Source organism: Amphiura filiformis, chromosome 19, assembly GCF_039555335.1.
Source record: "Amphiura filiformis chromosome 19, Afil_fr2py, whole genome shotgun sequence".
NCBI lineage: Eukaryota > Metazoa > Echinodermata > Ophiuroidea > Amphilepidida > Amphiuridae > Amphiura > Amphiura filiformis.
Genome location: NC_092646.1, coordinates 7,846,579 through 7,869,470, shown reverse-complemented (window position 1 = coordinate 7,869,470; position 22,892 = coordinate 7,846,579). Strand labels below are relative to the sequence as shown.

The 22,892-nt window shown below is 37.1% G+C and overlaps 1 long non-coding RNA gene across 1 annotated transcript; it reads left to right on the top strand.

Moving 5' to 3' along the window:
• The first annotated feature begins 7,235 nt into the window (after positions 1 to 7,235).
• LOC140140871 (uncharacterized) lies at positions 7,236 to 22,259 on the top strand. Its single transcript, XR_011857329.1, has 2 exons — positions 7,236 to 7,810; positions 19,610 to 22,259. It is a non-coding gene; the product is annotated as an uncharacterized lncRNA (long non-coding RNA).
• The last annotated feature ends 633 nt before the right edge of the window (positions 22,260 to 22,892 follow it).

The window sequence follows — 22,892 nt, the reverse complement described above, 5'->3', positions numbered from 1 at the left end:
AACAAGCTCATTAACCATTTTCTCTGAGTAAAGTTCTGAGTAATTTGTGAAAAACAAAAAATTATGATGCATGCAAACAAAGAAGACAAAATGCAGACAAATTAAAATAAATTTACTTGCAAGGCCATACATCATTTTGAATTAGTGATTAAAGACCCACTCAGTTATCCCAGGCAAGTGCAAACAAATTAGAATTGTTAATAAATTGCTGCAAAGTGAAGGGTAAGTCATTCAAATTGTGATTTGGTATTTTTTAAATTGGCAAAAATGAAAGAAAACAGCAGTATTGACGAAGCTTACGAAGTTGAAGCCCCATTCAAATAGATGTAGCTAATATATATTATAATACTGTAGGTATATAAATTACAGATTCATGTAAAATGTCTTATGATATGGCTTTCGGCTGAACCACTCGCAGGCTACCGGTATGTTAACATATCTATAACAATGACAAAGGTACCAAAATCTGAATTTCGATGATTTTTATGATCGTCCGGATGAGCAAATCACTGAATGGGCCTTTAAAGATGATTAAATAAGTGATCAGTATTCGCATATTTTCCCCCTCCCCAAATATTTTTCTTGCCCCTTCCCCGCCACTCCCCCACACACTTTTAAGACAAAAACCCCAATATTACGTAAATTTCCACTTTTTGCGGCAATGTTGCGCAAAATTTGTCGATTTTGCCCTCCTCCCCCCTGATATTCACTTTGCCACCCAATGCCCCCGCCCCGAAAAAAAATGCTGGTGCCACCACTGGATAGTACATGAACCTTTGCTATCTACTTTTAGCTTTATTCACTGAAGACACTGAATATATAAACTCATGCACAGTCATATCCTATATCAAAGATAACCTATTACAAGTACCTTCCTCTTAGGCCTACTCACCCGTTTAATGGTGCTATAAGTAGATTTAAAGGTGCGATACGGTACGTACGACGTTTATTGCGAGCACTTGGGTTCTTCTTCGATCATTAAAGATTTCCAACGATTTTCTACAAACAATTTAGCAGCATCGGATATATGATTAACCAAGTTTCGAAAACAACCTACTAGTATTACAGGCACCTTGCTATCTACTATTATAAATTCCAAAATAAACTGAGCTAAAAAAGAAACTTATAATTTTTCACAAGGTCATATCTTGAAATCCTGTCCATCAAATTGAACCAAAATTACACACAGATTTACTTCGATACTCTACTCTTAACACATGTCAGTAACCAAGCAGTTATCCAACTGACACAACAGCAAAATGCACTGATATGGGACAGCTTCCTGGACCACATTCACAGCCCAGCCCTGTTTCATGAAAAAGTGTATGAAAAGCAGAAAGCAGCACCGTTTTATCATCTGTGCAAGGATCTTGTGTGCATTCTCACAGATTTTTTGTCCTGGGTGCCAAATGTTGGGCTGTGAAAGTGAAGGAAGTCCAGGAAGCTGTCCCATGACAGTGCATTTTGCTGCTGTGTCAGTTGGACAACTGCTTGGTTACTGACATGTGTTTTGAGTAGAGTATTAAGGTAATCCTGTGTGTAATTTTGGTTCATTTTGATTGACAGTATTTTAAGATATGACCTTATGATTCACAAGTTGTAAAAAATTATAAGTTTCTTTTTGAGCTCAGTTTACATTGGAATGTTGGGAAAGTATTAAAGGGTATTATTGGACCTGGACTATTGTCTGAAATAGATAACAGAATTAAGAATTATTATTCTCCTATTCCCCAATCATTATTTATATCGAAGATAGCCTAGTTTGCTATGTACTAAATAATTGTCACATGGGGTTGAAAACCAAACTTACATTTTGATAATATTTTTACAATATTTAAAATGGAAGTTGTTTTTTTAGTGGTGTGCACCCTAATGGTAAAAACGTCACTGGGTTCTCGCAGTCTTTTGATTTGCGTGTTTTGTTTAGTACGTGACATGACAGACTGTCAAAGAGACAAACTTATGAATACAAATTCCATGGTGTTAAACGGAACAGCATGGAACAAAATCACTAAAAACTAAATTAAAATGATCAGTAGCTGAAGGCTAATATTCTGGATAAACAGTTGCTTTAATTTTGCTGATTTTATGATCACAATTCTTGCCGTATATATGCACAACCAATTAAGAGTTTTAACTTCAGATACATATCTGCATGAATTTGACCCAATCGTGAACCCTCAATAATCTCAATAACTGTTCACCCGAACTGTTACCATAAAAACTATTATCATACACGAATCTCAACGTAATCAAACGATATGAAGAATTTACTTCATGTATTTGGTGGACAACTATCAAAACAGATAAACCCGACCCGGAAAATAAACCTAAACTAAGGCTACATGCTGCACTCGAGAATGACTGCGAAACACCATGGATTACATAAACCCATAAAATCAATGATATATAAGGCTGTCATAGTGCTACATGTAATCGGTCGCGCAGGGGGTGAACAGAGCAAGAAAAACCGCTAGAAGTAGGCAGTCTCTACTCGTGGTGTCGTGTATCTGGTGGCCCCGTAGTTCCAGGTTCAAGAAAGCAGGTTCTCCCGATGTCTCAGCGCTCGGTCGAGAGCCGCTGTTCCAGTCCCTGATGTGATCTCCCGCAGGTGCTGTATGTGGCTGTGTGTTTGAGGTGTCTAGGTGTATAGAGAGCGTGGATAGGCGTACGTCCTGGTCCTGGGTGGTTCAGCTTAGGCAGTAGCAACCCGTCTGTCCGGTCTTTCAAGATGTCTATAGGCGCGACCATATAAGAGCCTTGCCATGTGGGTGAGTTGCTCATTTTTTTTACATTTTACATTTTTTTTTTATTAAATAAATATGAAAGCGAAGTCGATGGAACCAGAGTCTCATTTTGGCCAAAAAAAAAGGGCTAGGGCTTTTGGCTCTCACCCCTTGATGTATCAGTGCCGGGTATCAATGATGGGATTGCTCAGCCTCATGTCATGGACTACGTCATGGGAGGTAGAGTACAAAGTGACCATGCGGGATGTGTAACAAAATGAGTCACATTTTCAGCTTCACTATAGCCAGAGAAGATTTCTTATCAAGTTCTCTGCTGTAGCCAAACGTTTAGGCCCTACAAAAACATTTGGGAAATCCATTTGGTGTTGTGACTTTTGGTATATTGACGGCTCACAATTTCCCCAGGGACAATTTCTTGACAAATTGGTATACGAGGGTCATTTAAAAAGTTCTACCTCCAACATCGCATCTCTGTTATCTAACATGCCAATTGAAATTAACCATAATTATACTCCTAAATCTAGGCTACAAAATGAAAGTTATTTGAGGAAAATGTGATATTTGGTTGTAAAGATATGTTTATTCAAGCAAATACAGATTTGGTACGTCGGAAACGGTTAAAAACTGAAACCTAAAGCTTAGTAAGCATCATATTGTAGCTTTGGATAATGTTTATAAAAATGTTTTCAAGATGTGGTTGTCCAACTGCTTACTCAGGATAAATATTTTGGTCATATTTGAGCTCCCTATATGCCTTGGGATTTCAAAACAAAATGAAACATGTTTTATATGAGAAGAAAACATCGAAGGGTTCAACAGACACACAAATGGTACTGAAATTTACCCGATTTCTACTAGACCACGCTTCTTCATGGTAATTCGTAATTACGTCCTATTTTAAGCAATGGATACATTTTGACGTGGAAATAAGATAAACAGTTTGTTAAAAACCTTGTATATACTAATATACTTACAAAATACAAAAACTGCATAAGACTTATTTGATTTTAACTTATGAAACAATTAATATGACTTAAACCAACACGTGCTCACCCGATCGAAGATAACAACCTATGGAAAATGGTCAATTATGGGTCATTTCAATATCCGGACACGTAAAATAATGATGGAGGTAGAACTTTTTGAATGACCCTCGTAGTTATGGATTCACAGAGGCAACTCCCTACCCAACCTAACTTGAGTACCGTATTCCCCATGTGAACTTAAACATTTTCATAATCAGAGAAAAATATTTCTTGTACAAAAATTCACGCCATAATTATTCTCATTTGCAAGTTCTAATGGTACCGTAGGTTACAGGGTGCCCCTGAAACATTACTGTTTGGGTATTTTAATGCCCAAACCAACCAGATCTAAATAGTTCATGGTTGACGAATAAATTAGCTATCGCATTCTTTTTGAATTTTGATATTTAACCGCTCAGATCTTGATATATAACCATACCTTTTTCAATCCGTTCCACAGAGTCCAATATTAATCAATGACAATCATATTAGACACCTCATGCGAAGGATTGGCAATTCTAAACAGATTACTCAGTAGCGTAGCCACGATTTTGGTGTGAGGGGGAGGGGGCAAAACCAAATTTTCGTCCCTATTTGTCTTTTTTTTGGTTCCATTTTTAGTAATTTTAATGACACTTACTCTTTGTCATCCCCATTTTATCCGTGAAAATTAGTGGGGGCACTCTGCCACCCCCCCCTGAGATCATTGATTGATATTGGGGTCGGTGGAAAGGTTTGAAAATAAGGGAGTTTCGTTAAGTTCTTATAGTTCGTGAAAGTATGCGTATTTATTCCTCAACCATAAAAAAAAATATTTAGTTGTTTGGTTTCTTATGTTTCCGACGATACAGTTCTTTCAGGGACACCCTGTACAACACAAATTCAAGTATTGTACATGATTGTATGCGTGGGGGATTTCTTCGAAAAAAATTGTACGTGGGTGTGCCACACAGAATTTCGGATATTGACTTTCTCTATACATACTTTTTTGCTGTTTTTGCTACCCATCAGTACACCTATTTTCAATAAAAAGCACCCAAAAATTACTGACCCCCAATCCACCCATCGAAATAGCAAAATCCCTGTAAAGGTACCCCCAGTGCCGCCGACAAGGGGGGTGGTTAAGGGGGTGCGTTACTCCCGGGCCCGGAGTTCTAGGGAACCTGTAAAAATAAGAATATCATACATTAATGGACCCATAAAAGTAAAGAAAAGACAACTCAAGGGGCCCGTAAAAGTGAGGGGCCGTGCGTTCATTTTACCCCCGGGGCCCGTAATCCGAAACACAAAACGTTTTCGACATCATTCGCAAAAGGTTATAAAAGGTTGTCAGAAAACGTTTAAATGTCGGGTTATATAAAGGGTATAAAACGATTTCATAACATTCAAAATAATTTTTTGATAATCTACTGCTCAGCAAACAAAAATGTTTTGCAGAAAACGTTTAAATGTCGGGTTATATAAAGGGTATAAAAACTTTTTAATAACATTCCAAAAACATTTTTTGAAAACTTGATACAAAACATTCTAAACAGAATGTTATTTTGGGGTTGAAAACATATTTTGCGAAAAATGTTTGCCCAAAATATTTACAATAAGGTTTTAAAGACGTTGTCATGACCTTTATATAACCCGACATTTAAATGTTATTAAAACGTTGTAAAAAAACATTTTAAGAACATTTCTGTGTTTGCTGGATGCAAATATTTTAACATAATGTTATTTAAGTGTTCACAAAATATTTGGCAAAAAATGTTTGCAAAAATAGTTTACAATAACAGTTTTGAAAACATTTTAAAAATATTGATGCAGTGTGTTTTCATACAAAACGTTTTAAAACGTTGTCCTGACCTTTATATAACCCGACATTTTAATGTTATTAAAACGTATTTATGTAAACCAAAAGCCAAAATATAACTTACTAAAAACGTTTTTAAAACGTTTTTGTGTTTGCTGGGAATGGCTCTCGGCGGCACTGGTACCCCCAAATCGTGGCACATGCCCTTATGCCTTTAACAAGGGAGAGACACGCCCGGAATGTAAGTTGCAGTACTAGTAGCCTATAGCAAGTTGCTTAGGCCAAAAAAAAAATCGGCTGTAAAATTAATGTTCAATTTCAATAAAATGCTCAAAATTGGCGTTGTTCAATTTATATATAGGCATACATAAAACACATACCTCGTTAGATTTGAAACTCCCATGGGAGATGAGACAAATCTATATTTTTTTGACTTATCCAAGGCATTTAACATTTTAAAGGAACTTTAGGCTATTCCAGTTGAAATCCATACACCACCATGAAAGACATGATCTTTAGTCTTCCACTCAGGGAGTTTGAATTTATTTACTGAACTCCCTCTCACCCAATGACCCCCTTTTTTGTTTTCCTGTCACCAAAAGATCCCCCTTTTTTCAAAACTTTTGTAAATTTTTATAAATTTTGTATCAACTTTTATATCTTGACCCAACATTTTTCCCAGTCTCACTAAATGACCCCATTTTTTGGTCAGATTTTCGCCCAGTCTTACGGAAAGACCCCCTTTTTGTGACCTTCTCACTGAAAGACCCCGCCCCATGTCAATTGAAATACAATTTTTGTAGGTTATCCTTTATTAAGGGTATACGAGGTATTGTTGGTCGAAGCAGCCAAAAAATTCTACAACTCATATACTTTGAAAACTTGCTTAATTTATTGTTGTTAATGAGTTAAAAAGTGAGCTGTTGTAAACTGCTTATTCACAAAAATAGCCTGTTAAAGGAGTATTTCGTGATCCTAGCATCCTCTATTTATGTCATTTTTCATTAGATATACACGAAAAAAGATATTCCCAAAATTTGATTTGATTCCGATTTTGCGTTCGCGAGTTATGCATGATTATGTGTACACTGCTCCATAGACAATGCGTTGTAATTTCGTTCTGGTGCACCAGAACGAAATTCAAATTTCACGATATCTTTGATAAACAAATTAATCTGCAAGAAATATTTTGTACATAAACATTATGTAGCCAGAGGTTTCCAGTGATATAAAAATCTCAACTTTTTTTGAGAAAAGTGGGGGATGAGGCTGTGGATCACGAAATGCCCTTTTAAGTAAAAAATTAAAGTTTTAGGGGCCTGAGCTTTCGATCGCCTTCGTACCATCCAGCCACACGATCTCAACATCCAAGAGGGAAACGACTAACTTGTTTTTCATTATCATAATATTTTCTGGTAATAGAATAAAAATAAAGGGTGCAGTATTATCCTTTACACCCAAATAATGTGTCCGAGGCAGTAAAAACGTAAATGGCGCAGCCAAACCCATTATTTAAACGTTTTTACTGCCGATAATGCATTACCCTTTATTTCTTAATTATACCTCAATTCACCTTTTCGGGAAATCCCATATACGCCTTTGCGTATATCGATGTGCATATCGTTAATGCGCAATTCATGGATGATCAACATGCGCAAGAGATGTGCGCATCGATTTTACGTCATCAGGGTTAAATACGCAAATGCTTATGGGATTAACCGAAAATTCACCTTTTTCGGTTAATCTACGCAAAGTTGACACGGTTCATGGTTTGCTTGCCACCATCAATAACCACAGAAAATTGTATTCATGTCAAAAGTATCATGACGGGCAACGTTTGTTATTGACTTACAGATGTTTTTCTTTGTATTTTCGTTGCGGACCAGACTGTATATCATTGCTCACGTGATTAACAAGTCATGCAGAAAACTATAAAGAGCCAAACAAAATATCAGTTTGATCATAACGCAAGCAGAATACACGAATAAACGATGGCAAATATCCTACTTCTCACTCTACTGATTGTTACTGTGGCATCATTTGCGTACTGCGCAAACATAGACCATGCTGCGCCTCTACAAGATCTAAACATCTGGGAGCATGAAGATGCAGTCGAAACCAGAATACGCCGTGATCCACTTACCGAAAATCGCGCGGAAGAAGCTGACGGTGCCAAAGTCAGGGAACGTCGACAGTTCAAATGCCCTCCGTACTGCCCATGGGGGTAAATCTATGAATAGGTAAGATGTTTTAAGCATGTTTTATGCTGTACTGCCGATTTAAAAATCGGCAGTACAGCCGGCTATATGTCGAAGGTTCGCTGTGTTGAACGTCCACTATGTTGAAATATCAATATTAGGTCCGCGACGATGTCGAGGTCCACTATGGATCGGGAAATGTAAGGGAAAAAAGCTAAAATAAGATCAGGAAATATAAATTTAAAAAAGCTATTAAACTGAGAACAGACTTAAATGAATAACATGAAACGGGAAATCACAAGCTAAGCAGCAAATAAAAAAGACGCTGAAAGGGGAATGTAAGAAAGGGAACTTTTTAACCTGGAACGGGATCAATTTTTTAAAAAAACATGGAAACGGAAAATCGCAAGCTTAGCAGCAAAAATTTAAAAAAAATGGAACAAAATTGGCCCATGTACAAATGTAGAAGAAACTAAAAAGAAAGAAAGAAGCTAAAATGGAAATGTTGGCCTAAGGAGGGTCAGGTTCAGATAAAGTTTACTTTTTCAATGATTCTACCTGTTCAGTTATTCCTCCTGTTTTAGTGAACGCTCCCATTTACTCATCTAGCGGGAACCCGCGCGAAGATAAACTAAGAGGTCATATTTCTATTGTGGAAGCTTAAAAGTGCCACCGAGTCAATGTCACCCAAAATTTGAGAAACAATTTTGACAGCATTGTCTAATGTTTGTCCAACATAAAAAGATACAAATGACAAAAATATATATAAATCTCAGCGAGAAAGCAAACTGATTTTCTTTTAAAGCTTTTCCACAGAACAAAATACATAAATCAATTTGAACAGTCAAATTACTAATGAGGATCTGTATTGCTTTAAATTACATAGCGGTATAATGCTTCTGATGAACTGAAATGCACTACTGAAAATAGATCTTGACAATCATTCACGGTATGTTTTAGAAAAACCGATGTCAGCCAACAATTATTTGTAAACAATATTCATTTAATAAACGAGCACATTCTCTTGTTGCACAATAATTATTTCTTGACTATGAAGACGACATACCTGGTATTGATGAACTTTATTTGATCTGTACTATTACCCTTTATGATATGAATATCAGGATGCTTAAAATCCAATGAGTTTTTAAAGTTCATAGTAAAAGTAAAAGTCCATGGTGATTTTTTTTTCATTTCTGTTTAATGCGGCCCATACACGTTCAATCTTATTGATCAATATCAAAGACCCTAGATACAAGAGCGGATACAAAATCTACCATTGAACACGCACAATGGTAGATTTTGTATCCACTCTTGCATCTATAGGGTCCCCAATATTGATCAATATTTTGATCGTGTATGGGCCGCATACGAATGAAGCTCAGGGGCTCCGGAAGATTTTAAATATGGGGGGGGGCACCTGGCCAAAACTATTGGGGGCCCCAATGGTACTTTTCCATAACCACCAAAATTATTGGGGCCGGGCCCCTGCCCCCCCCCGGTTCCGGAGCCACTGAAGCTATATACAACCTCTGGTTTCCCTAGAAGCGATTCTCAACGCACATCCAAATCAAAGAATAAAGGTGGCACTGTATTTTGACAAATAGAATAGAGAAACGGCCTTACAATATTTGTCCACAGTCCACACACAATTCAAAAACAATCTCAAATATCATACAAAAAAAGCACCTATTTCCTTCATGTGGCAATAATAAAAATGTGGGCGTGGCAAATGATTGTAATGCACCAAATTCTCATGAAGAAAATATGAAAGCGTTTTTCAAATTACTTTCAAATAATTCCAAATATTTTGGCCTACACTAAACACACAAAAATATATATACAGTCACATTTTCCACTTAAACAAAATTAACTTACAATGTCCCATAATTTCCTTTAATTTGGAGTTAACTTGAATGTATGAAAACAAACATTTGCAAGAATACAAAATACAGTATAACTGAGAAATTAATGAATTTACATCTCGATTCCCAGGCGATTTATATACTTCAATGCAGTGGCACATGTATTGGTCGAGAAATCCCTCACATAACCTGTGAACCAAAACTTCTGAGGTACAGTCCTTAGTGACATGGACGCCACTGTAGTTACCATGCACTATGATTGCCAGAGTTAATATTTTAAACTGGACATGTCGTTTAAAATACCAGACATCGACCCAAGCCAAAAATTATGCTGAAAATGGCCTATAGACCCAGATCTATTTCCCAATGATAATTAGTTCCTCCGTAAAATTTGTAGAATTGAAACCCATTTTGTGGTTTTTGTAATAATTCTGAGGAATCCTTGGTGCATTTATTTTGTGATTGTGATAAAATTAAATGCTTGTGGAACAGTCTGACCCAATTTATTGAAAGGAAAACTTGTGACAATATTACAATTTCTAACTACCAAAAATGTTTGGGATTAATGTCAATGACTCTGAGCAATTTGTAATCAACTTTCTTGTATTATGTTTGAAGTTTTATATTCATAGATGTAAATTTCAAAAGACTTCTCCCAGTTTCCTAGCTTTTATGAACTTTGTGAGATTGAAACTAAATACAGAGTATAGGATTGCCGAAGGTAAAGGTAAATTGGGCAAACATTTCAAGAAATTTACATTTGACCTTAATGAGGACTGAAGTCACTTTGCCTGCCAATCTGTTTTTATTTGTAATTCCTCTTTTTAAACTTTTTTTTTCTCAATCTGCACCTGATGAAAATAACATGAAACTTGTCCTTTTGTCTGTATCATTGTTTTTTTGTGTTGTTTGTTTTCGTTTTGTTTTGTCCTTTTTTATGTTAAAAAAATTTATAACATAAAATCAGCCATCTTTTGTATTATATTATTTGTTAATAAATCATAGACAGTAACACTATGGCTGTCCAAAGATATATATATAAAAAATTAAAAAAAAGACGGAGTGGATTTTAGCAGGGGTGACACTAAATTCACGGTTTTTGTATTAGCAACGCAAACCTATGGCAAATTTTGTTGGCTTGCTCTTAACAAAGTGAGGCAAGGTATCGATCGGTTATGAATAATTCACATCAATTCTTACTCGGCCCATGTGATTGAGGTCACCACATACAGTAGGCCTACGACGGCAACTTAGCTCACTTCCGGTATTTTTTACCGGCGTGACCTTTGCTGTTACGTAACAAAATGTTGAAAATAAGACGGCAAAGACGGTTTTTTGTAAATACTCAAAAAATGGAATACACAAGCTATTTCTCGCTTAATTTCCGTATTGGGCCCATAGATAAGATATGAAACATGAGTAATGCGTGACCAGTGTCAGTAGGAAAATTAGCAGTTGGCTCTGTCCATATATCGATTAATCGTCCAGTGGTATTTATTTATTCATACAAAATACTGCCCTGTCTTACAAAATATCGAAGTCCATACAAAAAGTAATTTCACCCCATTTCACTGAACTTATAAACAGTTTAAAAAAGATTATTGCTGAACGAGACACTGATTAGAAATAACATTGCAAAAGGTGCGAGAATAAGGTAGCAGGTTGTGATGGTCTAGTGGCTAGGGCCGTGCCTGCAGTGCGAACCCTACCATAGCGTTTTGATTTTTTTTAAAACAACTTTCAGGAAGGGTTTCTGGTCATATGAAGTAGAAATAATGAGGTAATATTAGTCGGTGTTATGCAGTTTCAGTTTCCCATGCGTTTGAATGGGAATTATTTTGCCTACTCGCCATAAGTTTAGGGAGCACATTTCTTCAATATTTTGACAAGTTGACATCAAATGTTCTATTCTATATTGTTTGGCAATTATGTCTTTTGCCAATAGTACGTCCAAAGTTGTACTTTTGTGTTTTTGATCGCAAAGATCAGATATTTTTTATTCCCGATTCCAATTCTGCACTCTTCGCAAGGGTGGAGAATTCGGCAGAACTTCGACCTTAATTTTGCCTTTTTGGACACTAAAATGCATTCGATCCTTAATTTTTCGCAATGGTTGAACATGATGTAAACCATACCAAAGCCTATACAGCTCAGCGCCTCTGTTTGTGACGTCGTTTGGTGCATTCCTAAAAAATGTCAGAATTGTAATATTTATTTTTTTTTATATTTTTTTATGCTTGGATGATAAGAAAAACATCCACAAAGCACAACTATCACCAAAAAATGGGCACATCAGCCTTCATTTCAAACCTTTTTTCCATTAAAATGCACCAGGTGTGGTAAGTGATTGAAAACCCTGTACTGGTTGCTATTTCTTCAGTCAGATAGGGTTGGACCTGATTTAGTGGTGTGATCTCTGCATAATTCATACAAATCAATTCGTCTGTTTTAGCTTAAATTCCTTCACTATATCAGCACACAGTAGCCAATAGAAGTAGACTGATCACCCCGGTACACCGACACCGCCTGGCTAATAATTATTTGGTGCAGAAGGGACACTAAAATGAATACACGGGATCGATACACGTGAATTGCTATGCACGATTTTGATATCAGACGAAAATCTTCTGATACCGGGTTAGAAAATGATGAATATCTCCCGTCATGATTTTTTTCTCAAGAAACCAGATTTGGTCTCATAAACTTGGAAATACGTGTTGAACAGATATGATAGTCGCTAGAATGCGCTTTGAAAATTGGCCGTGCGCTTTGAACTCAAAATTTGACCATTTTATATTGCGTTGGTCCTGTTGACTACAGCGTGCAGCGTGTAGTACAGCTGCACTCACTGTAGGCAGTATAAAAGTCGATGACCATTGACCTCAATGGGGTATACAACCTTAATCACGCACAACCAAGATCGATTACCCGGCTATTGTGAGTAGCCTTAGTTATGTCCCTTGACTAATTATTAGTTTAAAAGAGCTTTAAAGGTTTGAACCAAATGGCTAATCGTGGCTGTGGATTTAACCTACCATGGCGATTCCTGCCATGAAGATATAGGGTCGAAGACACTGTGCCCGGTACTGATCATGTGTTCGTGGGTCCAGACGTGATGGAAGTAGAAGATTTTGAAAGAGCAATCAGTTGGTGTAATTTCTAGATATGATTAAGCCTGGGACCTCCAATTGCAGTTGGAAGTGTTTGTACTGGTCGTCTATGCAGAAAAGGTGGGAGAACGGATTACTTCATTAAATGAAATATGATATCTGTAGTTTAATTAGCATTGGAATATATCTTATACTTCCCTTATGGTTTTCACAATGTGGTTATTAAACATTGTTAAATGAGTAATGTCTAAGCTACTAGTTAGGGAAAAAGTTCACTTTGGTGACCACTCTCTGGCTAGTAAGGTTTGACGATTGATTCGACTTCTATGGACCATTTAGAAAAAAATAGCCTCCATGTCCCTCGCGAAAATCCCGGCATTTTTCGCTAGAGGCCAAAATCCAAAATGGCCGCCACCACCATTTTGAAAATTTAAGTTTTGAACCAGAGCACCTATAATCATGCACAAAGACACTTTTTCGGATATGTCGAGTACAAGGATTCCGATTCTGACATTATTTTGACATTACGGCATCATTTTCACCCAGAAATCCAAGATGGTGGCCGGCACCATCTTGAAAAATTTAGTTTTGAACAAGAGGACCTTAAATCGTGTACAAAGACACTTTTTGGATAAGTCGACCACAAGGATTTCAAATTTGACATTACTTTGACATTACGAACTCATATTTACCCAGAAATCCAAGATGGTGGCCGCCGGCGCCATCTTGAAAAAAATAAGTTTTGAACCAGATTACCTAAAATCGTCTACAAAGACACTTTTTCCGTAAGTCGACCCCAAGAAATCCGACGTAACTTGACGTTACAAAATAATTTTTGCCCAGAAATCCAAGATGGCCCCCATTTGGTAGAGCGTAAATGTGATTTTTGAATGAAAGCAGAAGCATAAGAATCAATCGTCAAACCTTACTAGCCAGAGAGTGGTCACCAAAGAGAACTTTTTCCCCTAACTTTGACGATATGATTATCTCAACTTCTCAGTGGCACTATAAACTTCCATAACTAGAGGCGCTGTAGTTTTTTTAATGCTTGGGTTCAAAAGTTATGTTCGATTATCTCAAGGGTTCTAGAGAACGGGATGCTGGGTATTTACGTATGGTAAAAGTACGTTGTGACTTCACTTAAGCCCAATTTGTTACCTGAATTCTAGCTCAATGTCAAAAATGTTCCACAGAAATGAGAAAATTAAACGATAGATATGGCCCACTAGCAGTTGTATCTAAATGTCACTGCAATCTATTGACAAAAATATAAACATGCCCATTACTCACAGGGAATGAAAAATAAAAAGTTAAAAACAATTTTCAACCGTTTCAAAACTGTGCTTTCAATAAGGTTAATGATATATTTTCTATTGTATGTTTTCATAATCCAGTAAACCGTGTATTTACAGTATTTAAATCATAATAAGCCAATGAACCGTGATATTTATTTGTGCAAAGGTTTCCATGGGTACTGGCGGGGTTGTGCACGAGTTCATGTACTTTTGCATCATAATGAGCCAATGACCAGATGTGTATGAATTCTGAGCAAATATGTAGCTAAGAATAATTAAGTTCATTAAAGGTATACTAGACCTAGGACTATTAAAGCCGAAACAAAAAACAAGACATTCCACCGGTTAAAAAAAATGTGGTAATTCTGGTCGATTTGCACACGGTATACATTGGTATACAAAATGTAGTTGGAGCTGCCCAGATCATACGCTAATGTTAATGATTTTTAAGTGCTCATCAAAAATAACAATACGAGTGCGGTACCGTGCATTTTTGTATTGTTATTTCTGGCCCGGCGACTTATAAAGGTTAGGTTGCCCCCCACCCCCCCCCCCACCCCTGATATAAGTTAAGGTTTTCTTTCATTACTTAATCTACAGGGTGTCCCTGAAAGAACTGCATCGTCTGGAACTGATTTTGTTGGTACCTTAACGCATAAACTGACCAAACGTAACTAAATAACTGATAATATTGAGGAACATATCAGCTATCACATGCTTTTTGAATTTTGACAATTGACCGCTCCGTTTTTGAAATAAAAGAATTTTACGAAACTACCAAATGTTCAATCCGTTCCACGGTGTCAAATATCTATCAATGACAACACGCACCATGCGCTGAAATTTAATAGTTCGTCTCAAACCTCTTCCCAAGTTAAAAACCTAATACGGAATGCGGTATTAATTTTTTTTATTATCATTTTTTTTTTACTTTAATTTTTTGTATCTGTAGCAAGAATAGAACACCTTTTCATCTCTCAAGGATGTTGCACTGTTGTCAAGATGATTAGATGAAGCATTTTTATTGAAACGATTTAGGGTATTTTGACGTCTGAATAACTATTATGTTCATACCATCGTGCATTTGGCGGAGCAACAACAACTTCTTGTGAAAAGACCACCTAAAAGCCTTTAATTTAGGGACCGGTCACTATTTATGCCAGAGGGAATGGGGGGGGGTGTCGCGTTGCCCCGTCACTTCAATTCGAAAATTCCCCATTCCCATTTATTTTGTGAATTTGTTCTCCATTTCAAATTTCACATTCCCTGCTCTTTCTTGGCAAAAAAATTCGGATTACCCCTCTTCCTCACAAAAAAAATCGCATTTTCCTTAAATCCCCCATCCCCCGGTGTAAATAATGACCGCTCCCTTTAGTTACCTGTCGTTTTACACATTTGAACCATCATATCACAGTTAAAGTCGCTTCATGCTTATAGGGGTGGGTCACCCACCTTTGCACAGTATTTTTGTGGGACCTGAGATCACATCAGACATATCGAATTGCATTTTGAATACGAGGATTGTCCTTCTGATATCAAATAATTTTGATTCTCGCGATATAATACAAATTTTATGGCAAATGATTAAAAATTGATATTTTTGAAATTTATTAGTCCTGGAAGTAAATAAATCTAATGATATGTAAAGTGTGTGTAGCTGGAATGAAAAGCAGAGATGTATCGTTCGAGTCCGGACTCGGACTCGAGTCCGGACTCGAGTCCACGTTTTGTTGGACTCTGACTTGGCTCGGACTCGGACACGAAAAGACTCGGCTCGGCTCGGCTCGGCTCGGCTTGGACTCGGACACAAAAGGACTCGGACTCGAAGCCAAGTCCGGTCCGAGTCCAGTCCAATTAAATCCATGTAAAATGTGAAATGATAAATCTAAAAATGTCAAAATAGATCTCAAATTTGTTGACTTTACTTATTTGAACATTTTCCAAATTAATTGGGGGCTGTCAAATCTGTGATCTGTCATATATCCTACATATCCAGCAAATTATTTAGATTTATCTGTCACTTAGCAGAATCATAATTATTATTGTTATCATTAATTTAGTAATGAAATAATTGATAATTAATTAAATGCATAATTTGAATATTTGGACTATAAAAAATATCTAAGAGTTTTTTCATGGAACTTTCCAATCCATTAAAATTTAAGAGAGAAACCTGCACATGCACTGGACCCTACATCTCAGCTCCCACTCAGTGAATTGGTAGGTCCATGACGGTTACGGTTCGCTATCTCTAAGGTTCGCTATCTCTAAGGTTCGCTATCTCTAAGGTTCGTTATCACTAATTACGAAAAAGGTTCGCTATACCTAAGGTTCGATATCACTAATTTTGAAAAAGGTTCGGTATTTCTAAGGTTCGATATCACTAATTTTAAATAAGGTTCGCTATCTCTAATTTTAAATAAGGTCCGCTATCACTAATTTATTGAAGGTTCGCTATCTCTAAGGTTCGCTATCACTAATTTAAAATAAGGTCCGCTATCTCTAATTTTAACAATCCCGGTATCCCTAGGTTCGCTATCTCTAATTTTAAATAAGGTTCGCTATCTCTAAGGTTCGCTATCACTAATTTCAAATAAGGTTCGCTATCTCTAATTTTAAATAAGGTTCGCTATCTCTAATTTTAAATAAGGTTCGCTATCTCTAATTTCAAATAAGGTTCGCTATAGCGGTCCTTATTTAAAATTAGAAATAGCGGACCTTATTTGAAATTAGAGATAGCGGACCTTATTTAAAATTAGAGGTAGTGGACCTTATTTAAGATTAGTGATAACGAACCTTAGGTATAGCGAACCTTAATCGAAATTAGTGATAACGAACCTTAGAGATAGCGAACCTTAATTAATTAGGGATAGCGAACCTGAAACAAAATTAGTGATAGCGAACCTTAGGTATAGCGGACTCTTATTGGAATTAGTGATAACGAACCTTAGAGATAGCGAACCTTCAATAAATTAGTGATAGCGGACCTTATTCAAAATTAGTGATAGCGAACCTTATTTTAAATTAGTGATAGCGAACCTTATTTATAATTAGTGATATCGAACCTTAGAACTAGCGAACCTTATTCTAAATTAGTGATATCGAACCTTAGAAGTAGCGGACCTTTTTTTAGGTATAGCGAACCCTTTTCTCTATTAGAGATAGCGGGATTCTGATCTCCATAGACTTTACACGTTAGTGATAGCGAACCTTAGAGATAGCGAACCTTAGAGATAGCGGACCTTAGAGATAGCGGGATGTCACCTCCATGACAGGGCTACGGTGTCTGTAGTTTGTGTGTGCTCACTAGGCTACTCCCAGCACATTTGTGTGGGACAATTTTGAAAAGATGTTTAGAATCAAAGGTGAATTTCTGTTAGTATGATTATTATTATGATGATAAAGATGATGACGATGATGATGCAGAGATGCCAACATTAACATCCAGAAAATTGAGAGGATTCAAACAAAAAATACGGAGACTTTCAAAATTACATGCAACTTCAAGGGCACAAAATTTGCCAGAAATAGGGAGGTTGCCAAATTTGGGTGTCAAAATGGATACAAATATTTACAATAATAGGGAGCGTCCCTCTAAAATGTATTTGAATACATTGTAATTCATTTACACATCTTTAAGCTTCACACAGCCTAGTGACATTTCTCTAGTCCTGGGTTTACATGTAGTGTGCCACACACACACAAATACCCCCACATGACTGCTGTCTGATACAGGTGGTCTGATACATGTAGTTTTTACCTTCAGGAGTTACATGTAGCTGCTCATGGGTATGGGTCTTTGAAGTATTGTGTGTACCATGTGTAGCGGTTGGTTGGTTGGTTGATCTGGGTTGAGTCTTTGAAATGTCAACTGTGTGGGGTGGGGTTTGGTAGGGTGGGTGTGTATAGGGAGAGCGGTGTGTGGTGTGGTGTAGTGAGTGACCTTTGACCAATGACCTTCTCTTTCTGCAATTTTATCATCAAAATGCCTTAAAATTATGCGGAAACTTTGAAATTGTCTTTTTTTCAGCAAATTTGTATTGTAAATTTTCAAATTAGAAACAAAATATAATATTTTGCTCCAATATTTGGAAAAAAGACCCATTTTTTCAAAATTTTATACCCAATTACCCTAGCTTTTTCATTTTGTTATACCCAATGACCCATTTTTATACAAATTCCTACTAAGCAATGCCAGTAGGCAGATACATGTCACATTCAAGTTGAATGACCCCTCCCCCGCCCCCACCTCCGGTCATGGACTCTGACCGAGTCCGGACTCGAGTCCGGACTCGAGTCCGGGCCCGGGTAATATTTTTGTTGGACTCGGACTTGGCTCGGACTCGGCACCCCCGGACTTAGACTCGAGTCCGGACTCGGACACAAAAGGACTCGGACTTGGCTCGGACTCGGATACAAATGGACTCGGCTCGGCTCGGACTCGGACAAGCTGGACTCGGGTACAAGTCTGAAAAGCCGTCCATCATATGAAAATATTTGGGGAAAACATGTATATCTTCAATATGGAGGTCGCATATAAATAGTATGTAAGACGTGCTGTAAGAAATAATATTGGTGTACTAAACAAACTCAAACATTTCTTTATACCAAAACCCAACATGCAGTTGTTCTAATATCTTACCATTCTTAACTTACGGTATAATATTGTGGGGCAATGCCAATAAAAATATTTTGGATAGAATTATAAAGCTTCAAAAAAGAGCTGTAAGGGTCATCTCTAACAACTCCTATTTGTGTCATAAAAAATTAAGCCATTGTTTGACAAATTTAATATTCTTGATGTGTATCAACTTTATAATAAGGAATTGGGTCTATTTATGTACAAATACCACAGGTGTCTATTACCAAGATCTTTTGATAATATTTTCATCAATATGAAGTCTATCCACAATTATGATACAAGAGGTAAAAATTATTATCGGGCCGAGGTCCATCGACTTAATAATGTTTTGTCACTTGGCCCTAGGTTGTGGAATAGCTTACCAAAGGAAGTCAAAAAAGCAAATTGCATCTCCAAATTCAAAACTGGTATTATTAGAATCATTAAAGGTGATCACTAACTCTTGATTATCTCATACATGTAATGTTTCTGTTTATACTCTATTGTACAAGTTACTTGTTACTTATAAACACTTTTTTTTTTAAATGCATTAATTTGCCTGGTTAATGTATAAGTGATATTCAAGATGGGTTCCGTGTTGTCTTGTTTCTGTTTTTTACTGATTTGTCTTTCTTGTGTAAATATCTAAACTTATATTTTATTAAGGTGGTGCATTGTCTTTCAGGCCTTTCATCCCAGCTACATAAACTTTAATAGTTTGCACTAAATGTTTTATTGTATCGCGAATTGCAAAAAAAAATCAAAATTAGTTGATATCAGAAGGACATTCCTCGTACTGTAATGTAATTCGATATGTCTGATGTGCTCTCATGTCCTATAAAAATACTTGAAAACGTCGCTATCCGATATCCGAGCCCTTAATATATTCTATGAATATTTCCGAAACTTAACCAAGAATAATATTTCTACATATATTTTTGTTTTTGCAGATGCAACGAGCAAGACAGATTAACACTGAGTCCAAACACTTTCACGGGAACAACTGTAACCACTAATCATCGTAGGCCCTACATACATTACGCACATTTGTCGAGTAGTAACGCTTGCATGCATCATTTCAACTTTCGCTATAATTGGTTGCCATACATTATGATGCAATTCGTTGTAATCATGGAACTTTTCTTTAAATCAGTAACGTCGCCCTCTGTTGACAGAATAAGACAATACCAAAGCTTGATCGCTGCACGCGCTCGGCGAATCACCTGAAGCGCTTCACGTGTAACCTGGATCGCAAGTTCGCAACATCTTAAAAGAGTGAAGACGATCTTCTCCAGTACGAATAACAAGGCTGTATTTCTGGTGCAACTTGACATGTCTGCAGCCTTCGACACTTTTGACCATGCTAGTTTAATTTATTGGAGAGACTTAAATCCCACGGTTTAAATCTTATCTTGACAACCGTACTGTTAGGGACCGTTCACAAACACTTGTAAGGGGGGGGCCTGATACAAAAAATTTATCGCGAAAATTTTTCGCCCCCCCCTTTACAGACCTCGAAAATTTCAGCCCCCCCCTTTTTTTTTTGACATGAAAATTATGGGTCAACCCCATAGAAAAGCATATACACTCAATTTTTCCAGGAAAATTTGTGGTAATTTTTTTAGGGCCCCCCTTAGGAGGGTCAAAAAATGTCAGGGCCCCCCTTTTGCATCAGCCCCCCCCCCTTACAAGTGTTTATGAACGGTCCCTTAAAGTAGGATATATCTATTAAGAATGATGACTCAATGTACATTTGTCCTATCGGAGACATCACCTGCAATTACAAATTTATATTTCCACAGTTATCATATTTATGATGATGATATTCATGACTGTTATTCAGCTGTATTCCCAGTTTTACCAAAAGATCTTTGGTGATCGTGAGCGTGCTCTTGAAAAGCTATCTTTGTGTATTTCGGATATCAATATAATTATGTGATGTGATCAAGCAAAATCAGTCGGAACTCGGAAATATTAATTTTGAGATATAGCCAAACAAAGAAAATATTCCCTTTTGTTTCCTGTTATTTTAGAAACTCTTTAATTGCTTATATCTTTGGAACTGGTTGTTCAATTTCAGTGAGGTTTTCTGCAAAATAAGTGCAGCTTTTTAAATGCTTTTTACTGACCTATAAGAAACTGCAAATATAACATTTCCGTGTTCCGACTGATTTTGCTTGATCGCATCACATTATGTGTGTATTTAGATGGCTCACAATATAACTAAGATTTACGCTAAATCAATACAAAGGTGTTTTTTTTATCATTGATGCCAACAGAATTTTGAACACATTGTCTCATACCAGAGGATGATTTAAGCACTTCCCACCACGCCACTGTGTTGACTTGCGGTTAGCACAGCTGTGTGAGTGAACATGACACCACTGCGCGCACATTGCATTGACGGACATGGTTAAATTTGAATTTGGACTGATATATTTACAATAAAAACGCATTCACAATGCTGGTCGATTTCACATTTTATGTTACCTACAGAAGGTGTGAATTATCCTTCATGCATACATCACTTTAGATCTGAAATCGACCAATTAATAATGACACACGCACAATTCTTAAACAACATCTTTTGCACAGAATTCAATGGGATTTGAAAAGTAAAGTGGCAGTTGAAACTCTGGTGATGACACGTTTGCAGTGCATGATGGGGCTTCCTTAAATCATCCTCTGGCCTCATACCGAATAAGTAACCCCGGGATTAGTAATTGGTTGATTATATTAGGCCCTACATTTTAAGTTCTGGCATATTCGTCGATTCATATCATTTTGTCAATATGACACTCGTGAAACAAATTTAAAATGGCGGCAACGTGTCCAATTTACGACAGCCATATTAAATCAGTCTGATCTTTTCATGCGGACGGGATATATGCTCATCCGGTCTAAACCCTCTACACTGGCTCCAGTAAAAAGAATCTTTTCCAAAATCACTCTTCATGTTTGAATTGCATTTCCCGTACAACTCCGTCATTATTTCAGCAACATTACTACGTTATATACTAGTATATGACAGTCGTACTGTATATTTCCCGGAGAGCAGACACATACTCTGTTACTCATCTGACAAGACCAGGCTCGCTACTGTTTATTCACATAGACGAGCTGGCGATTGTTCGTTTATCGCCCGGAGGGCACTCAACTTTGGAAGTGACGGTATGTGCATGCCTGTCAATAGGCCCCCTCTTTTGAAGTCTACTATACGCGATGATCCCTTTTTTTAAAAGTCATACCCGATGACCCGGCCCGATGACCACCACCCCTTTTTTTTTAGTTGCGGCTACCCCAATGACCCCCTTTTTTTTGCTTGCGGCTTACCCAATGACCCCCCTTTTTTCGAGAATAGCATCATCAAAATGCCACAAAATAATGCCGAAACTTTCAAATTCTCTTAATTCCACAAATTTGTATTGGAAATTTGAAACAAGAAAATAGAATTTTGCTCTATTTTTTCACAAATTTGCTACCCGATGACCCCTTTTTTGAAATCTTATAGGCCTACCCAATGACCTCCTTTTTTCAAAGTATTATACCCAATGACCCCCTTTTTGATTTTGTTTGTACCCAATGACCCCCCCTTTTTTTTTTAAATAACGTGTTCCCGATAGGCCCTTACTTCGCGACTCCGGTAGGCACATAGGCCTACCCGTCATTTCTGAAGTTGAGTGCCCCCCCCCCCGGTTTATCGGTGCCGCCAGCTTTGGAATGAGCTTCCGGTTTATGTCAGAGAGGCCGAGTCACTTTTTCCCAGGTTTATAACATGGTTTAACTGTATCTTTGCATTATTGTACATAATGTGTTGTTTGTCTTGCATCTTGTTAAGCGTTGATGTGTTCTTCAAGTTTGTAGAGCGCTCATAATGCTAATAAATAATAATAGTAAATGATAAAGAATAATAAACGCAGTAAAATCAACAATTTGGCCTTAAAATATTAATGTTTGGTGAGTCTTTGAGATGCTTAGGCCCTAAAACGTGTTTGATTGGCTTAACGGGCCAACAAATCAGACAGTACAGTCTGTCCACTTAGAAGTACAAAGTAAATAGACCTCGGAAACTGCAGGTATGAGAATAATATTCTTCAGTGCAATGCGACTAACTACTGCTTTGGCGCGCCAACTATAGCGCGATTTGTACTTGCCGATCGCACCACGCTCTCTACGCGTCGTGTTTTTTTTAACACGCAGTGCATGTGACGCAAAGCATCGACCACAGGTGCC